Consider the following 23,849-nt stretch of genomic DNA (forward strand, 5'->3'; position numbering starts at 1 on the left):
CTTCCTATTCATTGTGATGAGGTCTGGCGGAGCATAGTTCGTTTTCCTATGTCAAGCTCCATAAAAAATGAAACTAGGTTGGGCCGAGCATAGTTCCTGATCTTGTGTCAAGCTCCTTAAAAAATGAAACTAGGTGTCTGAGGATAGTTTTGATCTTGTGGCGACCTCGTTAAAAAATGAAATAAGGGTTATGAGGATAGTTCTTTTACTGCGTCAACCTCATTAAAAAATGAAACAACTCCCTTTCCAAATCGAGTCTTTTGATTAAGATCTCGTAAAATACAAGTCGAGTCTTTCCTAGATCTCGAGAGTGAACCTTCATTCCATCCACTTTGTTGAATGCAATGAAGCTTGGGGGGCATGTACCTTGATTTGCGTTATTATGCTGGGGCATGCGAACTGATAACAAGCATAGTTTTTCGTTTCAAGCTTGTGTAAACATGAAACCGAATCTAAGTAGAGTTCTCCATGGTTCAAGCTTGTGTAAAAATGGACCCATACCTGATTTACATCTTCTGATTGCCTTTTATATGCTAAATTCTGTTAGATGAGCCTTGGTTGTTTCATTCCATCGCCACCATCTCTTTGGCCGATCATATGCTTTCACTTGGTTGTTTATCCTTTCCTGAGGAACCGCAGCGATGAGTGGTTTTATTAGCCAACCTCTTGACCATTACATGTTTTGAGTAGTTCCACCATTGCCAGAACCAGTTGCTACCCTTTATACCACTCGTTCCTCTAGGACGAGTCTCCTTTAAGCTCTTTTCAGACTCCTAAAAGATGAAAAGATTGTCGAGTACTTTTCCCTTTTTGACTCGTTAAAGAGAATAAAAATGGAGGTCTGCTTTCAGCTCTTTTCCGACCATTTAAAGATGAAAAGATAGCCGAGTTATTCCTATTGACTCGCTAAACGTAAATAAGGGGTGGTCGTATTTAAACTCTTGTCTGACCGTGTAAAAACAAAAATATTGTCGGGTCCTTGTCATTTCAGGCTCGTTAATGGTTATGAAATGACGTGATTTTGCTCGCTTTTCTACTTTTTCAGGTCGAAATCACTACTCATGAAAAGTACTCCTCGATCGTAATGGTCGGGCGGTTCTTTTGAGCATTGTTTTATACTTTTTCGGGCTCGAGAGACACAACTCTACGAAAAAGGATACCTCTGGAGTTTTCTTTTCTGCTGTCTTTTCAAACTCTCTAAACATGAAAAGACGTCGAGTTCCTCCTCTGTCAGACTCGTTAAAACCTGATGACATTGGATTCTGTCGAAATGACGCTTCACAAGCATATGATATCCCCATCAAGGTTGTTAATAGAAATAACTGGGGTACTCGCCAGAAATGGTGGGGGAAAATGGAACCATAATTATTGTCATGTCGGCAGTATGACGCTCTTGAACATGGCACTTTATTTGCATTCGTGTCTGGGTGGGGACATCTCATCTCGTTTTTCACTTGCCTTCGTGGGTTTGGGTGATCCTGTTTGACCTCTCATCTTCTCATTGCCTCGTCACCATGACCTTTTATCCATTACTGTCAAATACTGCCAAGTCCACTATCATGCCGTTAATATGTTCAAGAGAAGTAGACCTCTACAGAATAACAACCTCCCTCTGATAGCTCACATAATTCTGATTCACCACAACATTCTTCCTCTGTCTCATGTCGATGATGTGGGAAACACTATGGCCCACCTTCGATCGAGGTCACTTCCTGTCGACTTCAGCTCATTATCCAGGAAGCTGATCTAGAGACTCCCTTCCGGTTCCTTGGAGCCTGCATGCCTCAATGGCAGGTTCTTTGTGTTCGACGTGAGGTTTTCATCATTGGCCTCCGATCGAATGATTCTACGGGTGTTCGATGCCAACTCACTGACTCGCACGCCGTAGATTGTACCTATAGTACCTTGAAGGCCATTGTCATTATTGGTGGTACCTCTCGCGTCTGTTAACAGTTTTCATTATTGACTGGTAATTAGATGATGTTCATGCATGTTCGACTTCAACTCATGTATTCGCATGCTTGAACTTGTACTTTTGTTCGGTTCGAGATGGAGCGCAAGACCCTGGATTTTGTTTGTTGGAATCCAGGCTGCGATTTTGTGGATTATTGTTACATGACTCATTCACTGGATGGCTGCGACCATGCCTAATTCTATTCATCGATCCTCACCGGATGGCTGCGCCCATACCTTGGATCTAGATTATTATGTACTCTGTTATGGATGGCTGTGCCCATACCACATATATCATGTACTTGAGGTATAAGTTGTACCTCGCTATCCAGATTCTCCAGCGGCAGCATTTTCAGTTGCATGTGTTCTTGTAAAGCATTTCACCCCTCTCTCTCTCGGGCCTCATGCTTTAGGGGGCATCTGTTACACAGTAATTTGTCACCATTTGTCACCGTCCCTATTACCCCTCTCCCGCACTTTGGTGGACTCATTCCGGGACCTGTGAGAAGTGACATAACTTGAAAACACTTGCATTATGTTCCCCTAAGTATGGACTTCATATGCCCTGAAGACATCTCTTGTAGAATATCCTTAAAAATTCCCCTTTTTCCATTAGCGCGGATCCATAGTGTATTACCCGCGCCAATGGGGGAAATCCTCCAAAGAGGGCGCGCTAGACACAAAGCGCTATATACACCAAATCAGTTCAATGCATACACCACTTTTGTATTCACCAAAACTCTTCTAAGCCAAATCAAAAGAATACCAATGAGCACCTGAAAACCGCCAAATCTTACCATTCAAATGATTTTAAATGATTTTTTAAAAAACCGCAGAGCGCTGTATAGTTCAACACATATACAGATTTTGGACGGGCATATGTATAAACCCACGGGACGGTTGAGTTGATTCTCGATAAAGCAATACAGGCATATGTATAAACCCACAACATTAATACCATTCAATAATGCATTCAAAGCAGATTCATTCAACAACATTAATACCATTCAATAACACAGCGTTAATATGATTCAACACCGCATACCAGGAGCTAGAAAACTTCGGACCTTCATTGATGGTGGCGTATCTACCACTCATCATTCAACGCAGATTCAATGATCTCTGCTTTACTTTGATTCCATGTTAGGCAACGTAACAGTAGGAAATACCAAGCGTTCATCAAACAGTGGGAGCTGGGCATTCATCAAACAGTTTTGACACCAATGGGAAACGTAACAGTAGGAAATGCCAAGTGTTCTTCATTAAAACATTCAATCGATTCCTTCACGTGAATTGTTTCATTGATTCAGGACAGACAGAATCCTGACAAATTCTGCATCTAGATCAACCTCTGCACATCGATTAATCAGTGCTAAAACAAATTAAATTGCTTTAATTCATGACTTTGTCAGATGTAATTCTTCAGCACTCCACTTTACCAAGCAACTCCGGTGTGAATTCACTGCATAATGCTCACAAACAGAAATCGACCCAACAAATCCTGTCTTCCTGTTATGAAATTCGATTGCACAAAAATCGATTTATTAACCTCAACAACACTGTTATTTAGTTTAATTGTGATTGCCCATTTCATGCAATTCAACCAGCTTCAAATGCCTTTCCTCAACATGTGCAAACAAAGTCGATATGAATTGATACTCATTTACAAGCAGAGCTTACAATCTTTTAATACAAATATCGCTCATCATCCAAGAAAACAAAACATACTTCGATTACAAAATTCCTCTCAGAGGCACACACAACAAATTGTTGCTAACATTTGAAGAGCATACATTACAATTCTTCTCTTATAAATCGACAAATTAAATACTAGCAAATTCATCATTTCAACTCTTAACACAGAAATTGACCCATACACGAATCGACCAGGCTAAGGCTCATAACTCAAATCCAACACTTTCATAAAACAAATAGTTCAAAGAAATTATGTAGGGCAGGAGTACGCCTGCTCTGATACCATTTTAAACACATATGGGTAGCAAGAACAATATGAAAGATAAATCATGAGAGTACGATTTTTATTGACAAATGATATACATTTATAGTACAACATGTGACCGTTGGGTTTCACATCCCAAGGTCTCTTGGACTCCTTTTGTCCATTCAGCTTCCACACTAACCCATTGAAGATTAGGTGTCCAACAGAGAGCCACAAAGGATGAAGGAAAGAATGAAAAAATCCTCAAGCAGAGGTATTCTCGTACAACCAAATTGGTCAATGCAATCTCCATACTCCTTCTCGATGGATGAGGTGAGGCAGAGCTTGTTTTCATTTGATTTATTAAATCTCTAATCTCTTTAGTTTTAGTAATGGAAATTTATTGATTATTTCTGCACTTTTTGTTTTTCTCATCTTCAACGTCCAAAAGGAAAGGGAATATTCCAAGAAATTCTATAGCTGAATGAAAGCGGCGTATGCAATCTCCAAGTCACTTCTCTATGGATGGATGAGGTGAGGCAGATCTTGTTTTCATTTGATTTATTAAATCTCTAATCTCTTTCATTTTAGTATTACGAATTTACCAATTATTTCGGGATTTTTGGTTTTTCTGAATTATTTCAGCGACTTTACTGCTCATATAGAATGGTCAAACCACGGAGTGAGCACCACTATGGAGCAAGCAGCTTTAAGGTACCTTATAGTTACTTCTCAATACCTGCTTGATTGTGGTGTTGTTGCTTTAAATATCGATTTACTTGGAACTTTTGGTGTTGTTACTTCTCAGTACCTGCTTGATTGCGGTGTTGTTGCTTTAAATATCGATATACTTAGAAGATGGGATTCACAAAACATATTTTGCCTCTTACACTTAGTTTTCCCGTTATCGAGCTCAATCCTTCTCGTAGAATTAAGGAATCAAGAAAATGAAGGTGAATTACTGAAGCAGAAATGGTTTAATAGTTTTGATCTTTGAATCGATTTTAAGATTTTAGGTTGTTCCTTCTTTGAATCGATTTTAGTTTAGATGTTTGATTTCTGGGTAGTGGTCGTACTCTTAAGACATTTTCTCTTTCCTAGCCGCCAATAGTCTTCCTACATTCATCTTGAGGTTCGACCTCTTCTCTATCAAATCGGGCATGGAAGTGGGGTGAGCTTAGCTGGTGAGAGTCATGGACATACAGAGCACCACAACTCTGCTACCACCCGCTCCTAAAAAATATGTTGCGAATGAATCCATGATGGTTTGGTTGAAATCTTCCCACCTCTGCAAACACAAATCTGGTAAATACGAAGTAATACGTAGACGGAAATATAGATGATTCGGTGTAGATGATTCTTACACCGAATAGAGGCAAACAATTAACTTCTCTCAATTGGAATCCAGACCATATAACAATTAACTTCTCTCAATTAGAATCCATAACATATAGCTATATGCAATGTCAAAAATAACTATATAAAACATCAAAAGAAAAGAGTGAAGCTCTATTCTTTCTTCCTAAACCTAATCCGTCGTCTCTTAAAAAAAACCCGTTTCAAGATGCAGTTACCCTAATCTCTCGTTTTGCTAATATTCTAGTGGTTGGGAGCGTGTCAGCTCATCTAGGTAGGTGGATTTTATTCGGTTGGTTGTTACACCGTCATCACACTGTTGCATTACACTGTTGCGGTTATATTTCATTGGACGAACGCATGCAAGGGCCTATTATACTTTCTCAAATATAATAATTTTTTCACATAGTTAAAATAAAACACAGATTTATGTCTCTGGTTTTTCTGTTAAATAAAACGTTGGATCCTATGATAGAGAGTATAATAGAGTCTCTCAACCATAGGTAAAAGAAAACATTTCTTTTAACAAAATATAATAATTTTTTCATTAGATCTTATGATTGAAAGTACAATAGGCTTGATTTCTTAAATATAATACTTTTTTCACATAGATAAAATAAAACATTGTATCCTTTCTCTCAAGTATAATAATTTTTCCAAATAGGTAAAATAAAACAATGGATCTTCCAGAAAGGATCCATTATTTTATTTTACCTATGTGAAAATATTATTATATTTGAGAGAGACTATTATACTCTCAAATATGGGATTAAATGTTTTATTTTACCTATGTGAAACAATTATTATATTTTGTTCAGAGAGATATTTTATTTTATCTATGTGAGAAAATTATTATATTTTGTTAAGAGAGATTCTTTATTTTACCTATGTGAAAAAATTATTATATTTTGTTATGAGAAAGAGATATTACTAAAAAAGAGAGAGAGATGTTTTAGTTTACCCTTGTGAAAAAGTTATTTTATTTTGTTACGAGAGAGAAAGGTTTTATTTTTCCTATGTGAAAAAATTATTGTATTTTGTTATTAGTGAGAGAGAGACATGTTTTATTTTACCTGTGTGAAAAATTATATATTTTTTTATTAGTGAGGGAGAGAGCGAGAGAGAGATGTTTTATTTTTTATTATCTTTTGTTATGAGAGAGAGAGAGGGATGTTTTATTTTACCTATGTGAATTGTATTTTGTTATTATTTAGAGAGAGATGGGGTGATGGGAAAAGGGAGGGAGGAGGAGAGAGGGGGGGTCACACGGGCAGATAGACAGACATCAGGGAGGGGGGGAATATATGGAGGGAGATCCGAGAGAGAGAGAGAGATGGGAGGAGGGAGCAAGAGGCGGGAGGGGGGACGTGTTGGTGAGAGAGAGAGAGAGAGAGAGAGAGAGAGAGAGAGAGAGAGAGAGAGAGAGAGAGAGAGAGAGAGAGAGAGAGAGAGAGAGAGAGAGAGAGAGAGAGAGAGAGAGAGAGAGAGAGAGAGAGAGAGAGAGAGAGAGAGAGAGAGAGAGAGAGAGAGAGAGAGAGAGAGAGAGATGGGAGGAGGGAACAAGGGAGGGAGGCGAGAGGGAAAAGAGAGGGAGACGGAGGGAGAGGGAGTTGGGGGGCAGAGAGAGAGATAGAGATAGATGGGAGGATGGTGGGGAGGGAGAGAGAGGGAGCATGGGAGAGAGAAAGAGAAAGGGAGAGGGAGAGGAACAATGAGAGGGAAGAGGGAGAGGGAGGGAGAGAGGGGTACTCCCTAGGTGTTAGAAGCCATATTAAATACTTTTAGAGGTACTACAAGTTCTTAACAAGATCCAGATCTCAAAATCTATTATCAAATTGAAGAAGGCACTTTTGTAAGCGAGAAGAAGGATGCTCCCATAATAATGGACTCTCTATCATCCCCAAGATGTGTTCTCCAATGAATGCTCCGTATCAACCACCCAAGAAATTGCTTCTTTTTTTTTGTAGCGATTGATGAGCCCAACTTGAAGATAGGATCCTTAACAATCATGGTCTTTTCCAAAGAGGCACCTAACACTATGTTGCAACAAAACTATAAACAAGAGTAAATGCCTAAAATTGTGATAGTTGCGTGCTATTTCACCACCCACTTTCAAGTCTATGATTTCTTGTGCTACACATAACAAGTTCCACAAACTTTGAATTCTATGATTTTGTGTGTTGCACGTAACAAGTTCCATGAGTTGCACATAACAAGTTCCATACTATCTTTTTATTAAGGCATGTTGGAATCTCAATGCACCGCTTGGGATAGTTTTATTTTTCTAAAGGTATCTCCCATCCTCAACCCCTCCCCATAAGATTTGAACCTATTACCTAATGAGAAGTAAACCCCACACAAACTTATATATATATATATATATATATATATATATATATATATCTTTATTTTTCCTTAATTGTACCACTTCCTCAATGGATAAATTGTTTAAGCATACATCACTTCCCCAATGTATAGATATGCCCACGTAACTAATTCAAATTAATTCAAAATGATCCCAATATTCCATCACATCAATAGAATAATCAATGATCCCAATATTTTGTCTTTGAGGTTTGTGCGAGTCTCATGTTTGTGTAGATTTTCTTCCGGATCCATCGCATTCAATTTCTTTTGTACCAATACAATAGTCACACTGTATTTAATCACTTTGGTTCTTCTTTCCCTTCCCCTTTCTTCCTCATATTGGAATTTTAACCCTGAACATGTCGGATGTAGCCATGGTTCACTGTACATGTTTATTATTACATTTCATTGTTCACCAACGTGTGATTGTAGAGTATTAATCAAGTTAATATGAAACTATGAAGTATATCATTATACTAAGAATAATTCTAAATTTTGAAAATTATATTTATGTTTATGTTTAATTTTGTTTAAAGAAAAAAATCATGGACCAACAATTTATGGATACTATAAACGTAAAAGTAATATAATAAGATTCATGTGAAGATTTACATTTTATTATTTTTTTAATAGTGTATATTATAGAATAGGTTAATATATTATTACATAACATTAAAAATAAAGTAATAATAAGTTTATAGGGCATATAATAGGTGGTGACATAGTGTTTTGTTAAGGCACTCCATGGTGAAAATATTACCAGTTTGAAATTTCATGGGCAAAAATCCATACATGTTAAAGGGTTTTGTAGCATAGGTTAGGTGCCCTCGAGAGATATTGAGAACTTAGATATCCCTTGGTTATGGCTACTCAAACCAAAGATTAAGTATGTGAGTCGTATAAAGATTCACATTACATAACAAACAAAAGGAATAGAGTAATAATAATGATGTTAGAAATTACAATTAATTTCAAATAAAAAATGACTTATTTTGGTTTATTCATATCTTAAATTAGTGTAGGAAAAATAATTAAATAGATGATATAATATAATTAAAAAATCGATGCATTTAGAATTATTTGAAAGTTGCATCTAGGGACAATTTTGAGGGTGAAATCTTTTTCTCGTAGCAAAAAATTTGAACATACATATATATATATATATATATATATATATATATATATATATATATATATATATATATATATATATATATATATCCAATACAATTTCATTTTTTATAATACTTTTACTATTCTTAAAATTTATATTTAAATTCAATGTTGTATTTATATTATGGTTCATATTCATTATGTATTGAGTGAATTCAATCTAGCAGAAATCTTGTTGCAGAACCATCTCATTTGTAAGAGTATATGGTGAATGAGATGTGGACAACAACAAAAAAAACGTATTTGAAATAACATCAATAGAGACTCCTAAAATAATTAACTAACAAGTGAACTAAAAGAATTTGTGTTTATTTATGTAATAATAATGAAATTTATACAATTTGTTAGAATATATCAAGAGGATTCGAAAATAATAAGGTTTTATATCAAAATTCACTTTCAATAAATCAAGGCATTTGTTGTTTGCACAAGAATTACCTGTCTTCAAATAAGATGAACTTCTCATATCGCTTCCCTAATCTAAAATACTAAGCCTAAGAAAAATATAAAGTGAGGAAATATTTGAATCATAAGTAAACTATAAAGGGATAGCTTATGAAAGGTTACATTTTGTATATACATGATTCCAACCTAATAGTCATTAAAATTTTGGTTATTCAACCTTTGTTGTAATATATTAGCTCCTCCAAGAACAAAAAGTTATAATTTGCAATCCATAATGATACTTAATCATTTCTCTCTGAAAATATATGAACCATCATTAATAAAGTGAGATATATTAGTATTAAAAAATAAAAAATTACATTTTTGGAAGCTTGAATATTAGAGCTAAAATGATTTATTATTAAACAAAATAATTAATCAAATTTAAAGCTTGTGAGTAAAGCTAAGAAAAATAGAACCTCATTAATTTTGATATGGCCAACTTTAAGGTGGTGGACAGAAAATTCTTGTGACATGAGGTTGTGATTCATAAACCCACTTGCTCCTAATTCTTATCTATTATTTTTTTTTTTACATTGTCCCTTCAATATTTGAACCTTACAAAGGTTTAGGAAAAAATAGATTTTCATAAAGTGATTTTTATTAGAAATTATTCATTTATATTCCTCTATATCAATATTTTTATGTCGACTATTTTGTATTTTTTGAATCTAACTATGTGGGAGAAATATGTGCTTAAATTCATTTATATGTTGATACAAATGGGAAAAAACATGTATTATTAAACCCTTTATCTTTCAGATATATCTTGGTAGAAAAACATATCTTAGAAAACCTCTAATAAGTTACATCTTTGTGAAGCCTAGAATGCTTCCACAAAATCCTCTTCTAGTTTGTGGAGAAACAAGAAGTTTGAGTTGGAATGCTCGCATAAGTGTCTTCATAATATTCATGAACAATAAAGGTGGTATGATGATACTTCCACCTTGTGTTTCATGCCATCATAATGCCAAGTTTGTTTCTAGGGTAGGGACAACTATACATCCGATGATATGTGTTCTTCAATGAAAGGAAAGAGGTTTCAAAGTTAAACATTCCTCCTCCACTAGCTCTTGGAAAATATATTATTTATTAATAAACATGAGCTTTCTATCTTTTGTTCTCCCATATCCTTGAGCTTTTTTCTTTTTCGCCTTATGTTAAATAAGGGTTAAGGGACTATTTTTTCCCAAGAGTGATGAAGAATTTTTTTGAATTTGTTTATTGTTGGGGGAGTATGGGTAATAAATAATTCTCTTTAGAAAACTAACTACCATATTTGACCTTGAAAGATAGGAATTTGTTGTACCCATTTGGGTCATTTTACCTTAAAAAGAAGCATGAATCCCCTATTATGTAGGTCATTGTGGGAAATAAGGATTGAACACATTATAATCTAATTAACTAGCTTAAATATATAACTTTGCTGAGACATTGTTTTGAAGGTTGGGTTGAACAACTCTTTGTTTACATTTTTATTTTTCATTTTCTTGAGAGAAACAAAGATGGTGTTGGCATAATTAGTCATCATATTAAGTGTGGATTGGATTGTAACCATGCAACAACTTACTACATTAAAGTGTTTAGATAATTCATATATGTGATCATTACCTATAGAGCCCCAACCTATTTTAAATTTGATTAGATGTTTTGGGAGAACTTTGGAATCTCTTATATGTGAAGGTGATCATCCCTAATTAAAAAAAAAAAAACTACTAAAACTCTTCATAACTGTTGAGTCATCAAATAAAAGAAAAGGAAAAAAAAAAGAATTATGAAACTTGATTTGTTTATAAATTTTATAAAAATATATAAACTATTTTTTTTAACTATTTATTTTTTTATTTTATTAAATTAAGACAATAATAATAATATATTATTAAATAATTATAATAATTATTTCATTATTCATTAGCATTTTATAAATTATTGAAATATATATATATATATATATATATATATATATATATATATATATATATATATATATATATATATATATATATATATATATATATATATATATAAACTTAAATTTAAAGAATGGAAATTTCTTAAGATGTCATATACCTCTTATTCCACACGGTTGAAGGAAGAAATATAAGAAATATAGAATAATGTTTTAACAATTTGTTTCTTTTTTCTATTAAATTATAATTATAATAATGATATAAATACTAAATAATTATTTAATTGATTATTTTTATTAAATTTCTTAAAAATTAATTAAAAATTGTATAAAAATAAAAATATATTTTAGTAGAATAACAATTAAAAGATTAAAATGAAAACGAAAATATATTAATTTGGTTAATTTTTCCTTAAATTGGACCATGATGGGGGTGGAAGAAGGGGCTAACATTAAGTAGCCTTTCTATAACAAACTAAATCTATACCTCTAGTCAATATATCAGTTCCAAGCACTATTGTTATTTTCATGTTTAATTGATAGATTCAATTAATTTATGATTTCTCTATTTCATTTAGAAATTTTATTTGATGTGATTTACAATTTAACTGTCCATGGAAAAAAGATTTTAATGTTACTATGGAAAAAAAAAAAAATACTGTGTAATTTAATATCAATTTAATTTAAAAAAATTATACCCCTAAAAAAATACTTCACCTTTAAATTATTTAAAAAATATAAAAAATTATAATAAAAAAAAGTGGTTAAAATTTAAATTTCAAATAAGATAAAAATTATAACAATAATTTTTAACAAATTTAAAAAAATACTAGGTGCAGACAAATCCCTATTAGATGACTATCACCTTTACATCTCAATCATGATCCTTATTTTTATAAATATAAATAATACACTAATTATTTTTTATTTTATTTTATTTTTAAAATATTTTAAATAATTATAATTAAATTATAAAAAGATTGGTAAAATATTTTGAATAATTTTCCGTATATTTATATAAAACTTGAACGTTATCAAAAGAGGAAAAAACCGGAAAAAAAGGCCACGGAAAGTTAAAAAGCCGGAAAAGCTGGATATACGTTCTGTTCGAATTCTATTTCGTTCCTCTTAGTTTGATGTGCTCACTATGAGACAACGCTCCCCTTTTGCCTGTCTTTGTGTTTGTTTGTTGTTATGAGTTATTGAAATATAATTTTTTTATTTTATTATAAAAATTATATATATATATATATATATATATATATAAATTTATTTTTAAAAAAATTGACTTATAACCTATGAATAATAATCTGCAATTTAAAAATAAAAATAAAATTAAAAATTTTAAAATATGTTTGTAAAGTTTCTTAATCAAATAGAGATTATGCTAAAACTTATAGATACCATTTAGATAAAGATTAAAATTTAAAACCCTATGCAATTCATAAAAACTTTATCCGTTTTGGAAATTTTATGATTATGGAAAACCTTCGCGTATATTTTGAATAGCCACAAAAAGTATAGAAATCAATAAAGAATGGAAATTTTGTAAATGTAACTCATTGGAAGAGATGTTAGCCAAATTCAAAAATTTATTTTCGTGAACCTTTCGAGGAGAAAAAGCAAGTAAACATACTAAATAATGCTATGATTGTTTCGGAACGATTAGAATGTCTTATATTATGATCGGACGATTAGGTGTTCAATCTTAATTTATGCATCCTAGTGCATACCAAGCATACTAGTGCATACAAAGGATGTTTCCAGAATTCTAAAGCATAAGAGAATTTTCTAGAAAGATGTGGAATGTGCTCTTCTGCTTGTTCACATAAGGCATGGCACGAAGGCCCATAAATGTTCCTTTTCTTTAAGTTTTCTGTAGTCAATACTTTTCCATGGACGAGTTCCATACCTTCTTCCAAAGTCGGCTTGGTGAAAAATGTGTGGTATCTTTTAACGGCATAGTATACCCATCTTTGACTAAGTACATATTGCTCTTGCATCCTGTCCAAATTCGTCGATCCAACTTGGCAGTGGCGACTTGTTGGGACTAAAAAATGTCATATTTTCATCCACCTTTTTCTTCACTATTCCTTACATTTCATCATCCCATTAACCTTTTATCATATCATTTTCATAAATACATTTGGGTTTCACCTTCTTATTTTCCATTTTATTATTTTTGTATTACAAGTGAATTTATGATTAAATATTAGAAAATATACATATTTTTATATATATCTCAAGAATATGTGAGTTTTGTGATGTGTAGGAAATATGTGAAGAATTGATTCCAAGAGACTTGTCCATATCTCCTCCACCATATTAAGGAGATAATTATGCAAGCCTATTCCTAAGGAAAAAATCATGGAGGATTTGGTTGGCATATCTTATCCAAGATATGTGAGAGATTTGTGGAGGATTCAAAGGGATCATATTTTGTAATAATGGGAAAGTAGTTAAAAATGTTGGAGAGATTTGTGGGATCATATTTTGTAATAATGGGAAAGTAGTTAAAAATGCTTGAGAGATTTGTGGGATCATATCTTGTAATAATGGGAACTTAGTTGAGAGTGATTGAGAGAATATTGGATATGTAATTATGAGAAGGTTATCTTCCTCATGTATATAAGAGAGTGCTCTCTCTTCATAATAAATAATGGAAAGAATGGAGATTAGCTTTAAGAGATAGTTTTGTAATCATGATTTGAGATTTGACTCTTGTAATATAATTTGAGATAGTTTTATTGTTGTGAGCCCACATATGTTGTTTGTCATTCAATTCTTCACATGTTGTATTGCTTTCCCCTTATGCAATTTCCTGCTTTCCTAGTTAGTATTTCAATGCCTTCCTAGATTAATTCGATTTCAGTAATTTAGATTAGATTAGTTCCACTTCAGTCCTACATATATAGTGCATGTGTCTCGTAAGTCTACGAACCTCGAATTGACAAATTAAATAGTTGGGTAAGTACTGCAACAGAATAAAACGAACATATTTTCCACCCAACATTTTGGCGCCGTTGCCGGGAGGCATGATGGATTGAAGTTTAGTTTGATGTTTCATGCAAGTGTGTTTAGACATGTTCCTAACTCCGAGGTGTTAAGGCGGTAAGACGTGGGGAACAGCTTACGCATCGCATTTGAGATACCGTGACGGGCTCGACCTATTATGGATCAGGGCATGTAGGGTGTGTTTACATTTATGCAAGTGTGAATTTCAATTTATGCAAGTGTGTTTGATTTTCGCAACTGTGAAGAATGTTTAATGAATTCATGGTTCATGGTTATAATCGAGGCATTCGATTACTCAATTAATGAGCAGTCCTTGTAAGAGGGTTTAAGTGAGTATTAAATTCAAGATTATTTCTGTGGTACATTTGTTTTAAATTCAATTTTTAGTGTGCTGATTTTTTTTGTTTTTAGAATCTCTTTCATGAGTGTCAGCTTGGAACTACTTACTCAGATCCTTGCAGGTCAGAATCTCATCTTCCCTGGAAAAGGAGATCTTGACAAAAATTGAAAGTTCAAATACTCCCCAAGAAATAAACGAAGATTCAACATCTGAAGAATCCTACATATCTGATGGCAAACAATCATTTGAACAGGAGATTGAGGAAGAAGAACAATAGATCGGAGTAGAAGAACAGGAGTTACAACATGATATAAGTGAGAGAAACTGTGCTTATCAAAGCTTTATCGAACAATGGTTCCAGGTAAGTACTAGATTAGATTCATGTTTTTATTTTTTAGTTGATTTGTAGTTACAACAACTAGACTCATTCGTTCTCGAATATTTTCATCCATCATTTAAAAAATTGCTACTGGTATATTGCTGTTACTGTTACGTGAATGGCTTCATTGGAAGTTTAATTACACGTAACTAATTTGTAAATTCTAATAGTATAGAGTAGGTAGGCTTTCAGTTTTAGTTTTTGCTTTCATTTTTAGTTTTTCTTTTACCTAGAATAAGTATGCTCTCCTCCTGCGTCTTTGTACGACCTCGAGGATCCGAAAATATGAATGATTTAGACTAATTTCAAGAATAAATAAATGTTTTGCAATATGCTTGATGAAAACATCTTTCAATATGCAAATCATTGTGTCCATTTGTTAAAAAAAAATAAAAAAATCTAGAGGAAGTTTAGTTTCTTTCTAAATTTTAGTTTTTCATTTAAAAAAAAATATACTAATAAAAAAAGAGGCTGTCATCACCGTAATTCTTTGCACATTAATTGTAAAATCCGTTTTTTTTCTTCACACAATCATCTAAATAAGGTCTCAAAGAACCATGATTCCCTCTTAGACCGTTAGGAATTTAAGCGAACGATTTCTGGGTTATGTAATTTATTCTGTTGTAAAAAAAACCCATGTCTTCGTTTGTCTAGATTTTTCCTGGTTTGATCACAAACTGCTTTTCAAAACTAACGTTTTTAAGGGGTTGCGTTCTGAAGATGCTGGCATCCACTATGAGGCGGTGGGAGTAATTGGATTTGTACTCTGATAACTCACTCTTGTTTGCTACATTTTTCTAATTTTGTAATGGAACTTCTTCTTCACTATGCGCCATCAACCTTTGCCTCTTGCAGGCCCGAGACTACCGATTCACTCAATATCAACACCATAATACTAATCATTCCTACCCGGGCTAACTTCATAAACTTCTCTAGTCATCGCATCCTCAGCTTCCCTGCTTGCCCCTTCTCTCAATATCATTCTAAGCCCACTTCTTTGATTCAGGATTGAACAGTTGCAGGTTAGTGGTTTTTTTAGTTCAACTTTTCTTTCATTCAATGGATCGGAACCAATCATTGACGAAGAAGCAGCCGAGAATACCAGTAATTGACCCGGGGGCTTAGAAATGCAAATGATTCATGAAGTCTACTCGATGCTCATATGCTATTCTTCCCCACTCACCACCCTGCTTGTCACGTTAAGTTTGCTGCTTTGCTGTACTGTAAGAAGGAAGATGACCCCTGGAACAACTTCATTCTTGTTGCCGAAACTTTATTCGCAGTAGACTGTCTAGTGGCCCTTGCCTCTTTCTTATTAGGCCTTACTTATAGATGGGCCAATCATAGAAACTCAATTCAGCGCCCATGGTTGTGGTCCCCTTTGGCTAGTACAACTTTGGGCTTAGGCATATTTCCCTGAGAAAGCCACTCGAGAACCTCTGCTCCCCTATACCTTGGCAAACAATTGCTTTGAATCTTATGGTCATGTCTATGCCTCTAGTCATGTCTACACCTGAGCAAGAGCTGAATGATCTTTGAAGGAAAAAAAAAAATTCATTGTTGAAAGAAGCTCTATTCCCTTGAATCCCATCGGACGGAGGCCTATAGAAGCCATGGGAGATATTGTAAAAGAAAAACATGGCATAGATATCTGCTGCAATTGCAGCTCCCTCCTTTATGAACCAAGACCATAACGGCGGCAACATTGGCTGGCTGTAGAAATTCAATTGCCCAGAAAATCTTAGGCGCAAAGAAATGTCTCTCATGATGGCTTTGCATATGCAGGACCCTTTGGGCACTTCCTGCATACGTTTATGGATTACATATTCAAAGGAAACAAGGATACAAAAACAATTGCTAAAAAGGTTCTGCTGGAGCAACTGACCTCTTCACCTTGGAACAATTTCTTTTTCATGCTTTACTATGGATTGTAGTTGACGGAAGATCATGGTTTCTTGTGAAGCTCAAGCTAAAGAAAGAATTTCCCTCTGTGAAATTAAATGCCTAGCTGGTTTGGCCAATTGTAGCTTGGGTGAAATACCAGTATTTGCCTGTTCAATTTCGTGTTTTATTTCAGAGTTTCTTTGCAGCTTGCTGGGGCATTTTCCTAAACATGCAAGCACGTTCTGTGGTCATTAAGAAGGCTTAGAGAAAACAAATGTTGGGCAAATTATTTTCTCATCGCAATGTGATAAAGGATGGACAAATTTGCCATTTTGGAATCTTTGTTTCCTTATCTGAAGGATTTCTTCATTCAATAATTTCATGTTTTGAATCTTTCTTCAAACCAAAAAAACTGATATATAAAAAATAAAAAAAATAAAATAAAAAACATAACAAAAAAAATAACATACAAAATAAAAATTAAAAAAAAAATACATATAAAAAAACATAAAATAAAAAAATAAAAAATAAAATTGCCCTCATTCATTCCTACAAATGTTTTAAAGCAATTTTCCTACAAACCAATAAATTTTTTTGAAAAAGTATTGCACCATCACTGAGTACATTGCATGGGGACATGCAATATTTCTAGTTGGGGGGGAACTAAAAGTATTTTTTTTGTGAATTTGTGGGCAAGAGTTAGGATGCATATACTAACAAGTGAAATGAGATTGGTGTTATGTGTAGGTCAACGAGAAACTTATGCAAAAAGATCAACATTACAATACGACACCCTTTTCATCCACAATTAGTGTAACTTCGAAAAATAATTTAAAAAAAAATGGACATTTCATAAATTCTTGAAAATGAGCTAATTTGTTTTTGAGTCACTTCATACAGGAATGATCGATGGAGATGGCACACAAAGGTGACAATTTTTATGCAGGAATGGTGTTAAGTTTTTTAGAGTATGCCAAAGTGATTTTTCAAAATCACAGTGAACCATGCATCATTGGATGCTTGAAGGAACTAATTCTCCACTGCACATATCATGACATTTTCCACTACACAAAAATCCTTTTGCATCATGATTACACCCTTTGTTGCAACCCATCTTCCATTTCCTTATCTTTCACAACTTCATGCACGCCTATTTTTCTGAATCACATACATCCTTTATCCTTTTCAGTTTATTTTTGCCTTCTAGTTTACCTTCTGAATAAAACCCATTCCCTTTCCATGATTACATTGCCTTTTTTTGCTCGCCATGATGATCGACACTGCTTGACCGTGAGTTCTTTCCATTTATAGTCCTACCAAATCTTTTTGTACAAACTCACGTTGACTGATGTGGGATTCCTTAAGGCCCACCTTTCAACAAGTCTTGCCCCATCGACATCAGCACCTTATCTGGGAAATATACTAGAGTTCCTTTTGAGTAACTAGAGGTTTGCATGCCTTAATGGCGAGTTCTCTCGCTGGCGATCATTGGAATACATCAATGTCCCTTGATCTTCAGATCTTGCAAGTGGCTCGACCTTGACACATCCATTTTCACTTTACAATATGTACTCCGGTACCTTGGCACTCATTGACATGAATGGTGAGTTGCCTCGCATTGGTTAACAACATACATCAATGGCTGGTAATCCAATGATTTCTATTCATGCTCAACATCGACACATTCATTCACATGTTTAGAATTGTACCATCGGGTTTGTAGCAGGTGAAGACTATACACTTTTTCACGACTCCCTCAGCAATTACAACATCATGCATTCTGATCTATGAGAGTACCACAGTACCACTTTCAACATTTATCTTTTCCATGATTCAACATTAGCAGTTCAGATTCCTTCATTTCCCATGATCCAGTTCCAACAACATCAGTCACATTTTCCTGATCCAGCAGCAGCAGTAGCTACATTCCTATTGCATAGTTCATCATTCTTGGGTAAGTAGAGGTATGTTGTTTTCTAATCTTTAATCATGCAACTCCTTATATGCTAACTTGAATATTTTGGAAAATTCCCTCACCATGCTACATTTCCTTTCATGAGCCATGTCAAGTTGCATGAGGACATGCAACCAATTCAGTTGAGGGGGGGAGAACTATATTCACTACATATTCACTTCCATGATTCCATTTCTTCACCACACTACATATTCACTTCCATCACTCCATTTTTTTCTCATTTACCATTCACCAACATTTATTTTCCAATGATACTTCGTTGCACTTTGCTTCATACGTAATATTGGCATGCTTCATTAATATTACAAAAGGGCTTTCTTATGCACATTATGATTTCCAGTGAGTGTTTACATTATTATTGAAGAAAATAGAAAAAAAAATTAAATGAATGTTGTTAACACAGGAACCAACATTCTTTGTATTCATGGTTGTCACACAAGAACCAACCATAAGAAAATGTAAATTGTTACTCATGTCTTTCACATATCCTGGAAACATTCATTATTAAAATACATCATCATGTAAAGCCAAAGTTCAAGATGCCAAATGTTCCTAAAGAGACCCATGCATGGTTGCATGAGGACATGCAACAAGTTCAGTTGGGGAGGATGTTGGGACTCAAAAATGTCATATTTTCATCCACCTTTTTCTTCATTATTCCTTACATTTCATCATCCCATTAACCTTTTATCATATCATTTTCATAAATACATTTTGGTTTCACCTTCTTATTTTCCATTTTATTCATTTTTGTATTACAAGTGAATTTATGATTAAATATTAGAAAATATACATATTTTTATATATATCTCAAGAATATGTGAGTTTTGTGATGTGTAGGAAATATGTGAAGAATTGATTCCAAGAGACTTGTCCATATCTCCTCCACCATATTAAGGAGATAATTATGCAAGCCTATTCCTAAGGAAAAAATCACGGAGGATTTGGTTGGCATATCTTATCCAAGATATGTGAGAGATTTGTGGAGGATTCAAAGGGATAATATTTTGTAATAATGGGAAAGTAGTTAAAAATGCTTGAGAGATTTGTGGGATCATATTATGTAATAATGGGAAAGTAGTTAAAAATGCTTGAGAGATTTGTGGGATCATATCTTGTAATAATGGGAAATTAGTTGAGAGTGCTTGAGAGAATATTGGATATGTAATTATGAGAAGGTTATCTTCCTCATGTATATAGGAGAGTGCTCTCTCTTCATAATAAATAATGGAAAGAATGGAGATTAGCTTTAAGAGATAGTTTTGTAATCATGATTTGTAATTTGACTCTTGTAATATAATTTGAGATAGTTTTATTGTTGTGAGCTCACATATGTTGTTTGTCATTCAATTCTTCACATGTTGTATTGCTTTCCCCTTATGCAATTTCCTGCTTTCCTAGTTAGTATTTCAATGCCTTCCTAGAATAATTTGATTTCAGTAATTTAGATTAGATTAGTTCCACTTCAGTCCTGCATATATAGTGCATGTGTCTCGTAAGTCTACGAACCTCAAATTGACAAATTAAATAGTTGGGTAAGTACTAAAACAGAATTAAACGAACATAGTTTCCGCCCAACACGACTTGAGCATATCCTTTCAAAATATTGAACAAAATTGGCTAATGGGGTTCGAGATTTGACAGGATGTCCAGGTGCAGCCAGCTAGTTGAGACCCCATCTCTATTCCACATGGATATATCAACAATTTTCTCAGTGCCACTGGCCTTCAACTAGTTAAGAGAGTTTCCATGTCGGCGTTGGTTCCTTCCAAGTTGACAATTGGGATTATGTCCTTCCATAATTGGATGCGATCACCATTTCATTTTTCATAGTTATTGCCACTTCATTTATAACTCTTTATTGAGTTATACATCCAATCCAAAATGCCTGCAATGTCTAGGTATAATCTTATGAAAATTTTATTTTCGATGTTATTTAAAATATACTAGTATAACCTTATTTTTATTTATGAAAACAAGGCATAGTGGTGCACTACTCATAAGGAATTTTAGTGCATTTGTGACATAATGATATTTGTGACTAGGCATACTAAATATTTAACATTTTGTTTAATTTTTTTCATTATTTATTTTCCCCATGTGGTAGAAAAATATACATGCATATATTTAAATAAAAATGTATTTGATGTTCACTACTGAGACTACAACAACCATGGAGTTAGTTGATATGTTGTTTCTCATGGTCTTGTGCTTCATATTTCTTACCACCAACCTGTTTGCCATGTTTTTCTAATACCAAGGTAAATTGATAGAAGAAAGATTCCTTTTTAATTTACTAAATTATATAGTTTGTTTATTTCATGATCGTTGAATTAAACTCATGATTTGTTTTTATCTTTCCCATATTATATTGGAATTTTACAATATATTTCTATATTCAAAGCTTCAAGTCATCAATTTTATATGTTTCAAATCCAACTACATGGGAAATATTTACACCTAAAATCATGTATGTGTTCATTGTTGCTTCAAATAGGAAAAATGTGTGTTCTTCATATTTACATCTATGGGATGTATCCTTGTAGAGAAAAGATGTGTTAGAAAACCACTAAGAAGCTAGATCTTGACATGGTCTAGAATTCTTTCACTATAACCTTTTCCATTTTGTGGAGAAATAGGGAGATATTCATGGGAAATGAAGGCGACATAATGATACTTCCACCATGTGCTCCTTATTAGCATAATGGTATTTTTTTTCCTAGGGTAGGAACAATTATACATGCGATGATAATTTCTCTTAAATCAAAGAGGTTTAAGAGACAAAATTTCCTCCTCTATTTTCTCTTGAAATGGAAGAAAATATTATGGAGTAATAAACTTGATCATAAAATAAGATGCACTATTAGTGAGTACCTCCTCATTTGTTCTCCCATATCCTTAATCCTTGTCTTTTCCCCCATTAAATTAAGAATGTTACAAGGGATTATTTTGTTCCATGAATGATGAAGAAGCTTCTAAAATGAGGTTCCTATTTGGGGAGTATGAGTAACAAACAATAGACTTTTTGGATGTAGATCATTATATTTTTTTTGGCAACTTACTACCTTTTTTCTACCTCTAGATATTAGAATGTGTTATGCCCATTTGCTTGATTTTATCCTAAAAGGAAGAGTGAAGTTCATAAAGTCTATGCTCCCATGGGAAATATGGGTTAGACACATTGTAACCACTTTAAATAGATTAAATGTATGATTTTGTTAGATGGCATATCTTTATTAACCTTATCCTCATTTTTATTGGAGAAAACAACATGGTGTTGGAATATTTGATTATCTTATTAAATGTGGATTTTGTTGATGCTATGTAACTTTCTAGGTTAAGGTGTTTGGACAATTTCTAGACTTGATGACTCCTATAGCCTATAAACCAAACTAACTATATGAGGATGTTGATCATTACTAAGTGAGACTCTTAATATCTCTTGTACCTCTTGAGTTAAGGAAGAAACACAAGAAGTAATGAATTTGATGTTTACTCCAGAAGGTTGAGAGAAGAAATATAGAATATCTTTTAACAATTTGCTTCCTTATTTATATCCAATTATGACTATAATAATGATATAAATACTAAATAATTCTTTAATTGATTAATTTTACTAAACTTTTTAAATAAAATTGGAAATATATTCGAGTACAATAACAATTAAAATATTAAAATGAAAATGAAAATATATCTACTTGACTAAATTTTCCTCAAATTGCATCTTATTGGGGATGGAAGAACTCGTTAGCATTGAGTAACGGTTCTATAACAAACCAAGTCTAGTATTTCTAGTTAGGCACTATTGATATTTTCTTTTTTTTTTGGGTAGGTAAGCACCCACAGGGGATTTGAACTAGTGACCTATTGCAAGGAGTCCTTTAACAGTGCACCCATTCACCGTCAATCCAAAACCCCGTGGGAAAAGTTTTTGTTGAGTAGTGTGCGCCAAAGAAGGAGGAGGGAGGTCGATCACTCGACCTCCCATCCATTATAACTAAACCTTTTCCAAAGCACTTGAGCGATAGGACTAAGCACTATTGATATTTTCATGTACAATTGATGGAATCAATTAACTTACGGTTTTTCTATTTCACTTAAAATTTTATTTAATAGTTTACAATCTAGCAAACCATAGAAAAAAGATTTTAATGCTATATTAGAAAAAATATTTTAATATTGTGTGATTTGATATCAATTAAATTTTAAAAAATTATACCCCTAAAAAAGTATTTCACTTTTAATTATTTAAAACTTGTAGAAAGTTATAATAAAAAATAGTTAAAATTTAAATTTCAAATAAAATAAAGATTATACCAATAATTTTTAGCTTTAAATTTAAAATTTGAATATCTTATAAATACAACTAGTAAGATTCATAAATACCTTTGGTTTTGTGTTATTTTTTTTTTATATTTTAAATAATTATAACTAAATTATAAAAAAAGATAACATATTTTGACTAATGATATTTAAATTATAAAAAAAATTATTAATTATTTTATAAATACAAATTTTATTAATCATTTTTATTTTAGATATTTTCTTTAAAATAAATTTATAAGAATAAATAATCTTTTTTTTTTAAATATTGTGAATTTTGATGATTAAAATATAATATTTTTTTTTATAATATTTTTTTCTTCATAGAATGTCCTTTTTTCTCCAGATGCATTGGATCATTGTTGTATGAAGATGCAGATTTCCCAGTGTCTGGAAGATCATGAAACATTTCGGTTGTCTATGCGATACTATGCATTGGATGCAATCTTCCGTCATCTAGAAAGATGACCATTAAGTTGAAGAAGAATCCAAGAGAAAATCAGTTAATTATCACCCAGGAAAATCATTCTCCAATTTATTTCAAATGGCGTTGGACATATGTAGGATTTCAGAAAATAGTAAAACTTGACCGTTATTAAAAGAGGAAAAGCCGCAAAAGCAAGGAACGCAAAAGCAAGGAACACAAATAGAAAAATCCGGAAAAGCTCCTCTGAGGTGGTGGTAGTCTAATGTGCTCCCCTTTTGCCTGTCTTTGTGTTTGTCTATTCTTATGTCTTTGTGTTTGTTTGTTCTTGTTCATCTGTCTGGGTTTGCATCTGTCTTTGTGTTTGT

At 33.0% G+C, this 23,849-nt stretch overlaps 1 pseudogene; it reads left to right on the forward strand.

The window, feature by feature from the left end:
* The first annotated feature begins 16,488 nt into the window (after nt 1-16,488).
* LOC149249329 (peroxisomal membrane protein PMP22 pseudogene) lies at nt 16,489-17,024 on the forward strand (annotated as a pseudogene).
* Nucleotides 17,025-23,849: the final 6,825 nt, after the last annotated feature.

This window comes from Pinus tabuliformis, chromosome 7 (genome assembly GCF_031772625.1).
Source record: "Pinus tabuliformis cultivar Carrire ecotype Pingquan chromosome 7, CPIR1, whole genome shotgun sequence".
In the NCBI taxonomy this organism is placed as follows: domain Eukaryota; kingdom Viridiplantae; phylum Streptophyta; class Pinopsida; order Pinales; family Pinaceae; genus Pinus; species Pinus tabuliformis.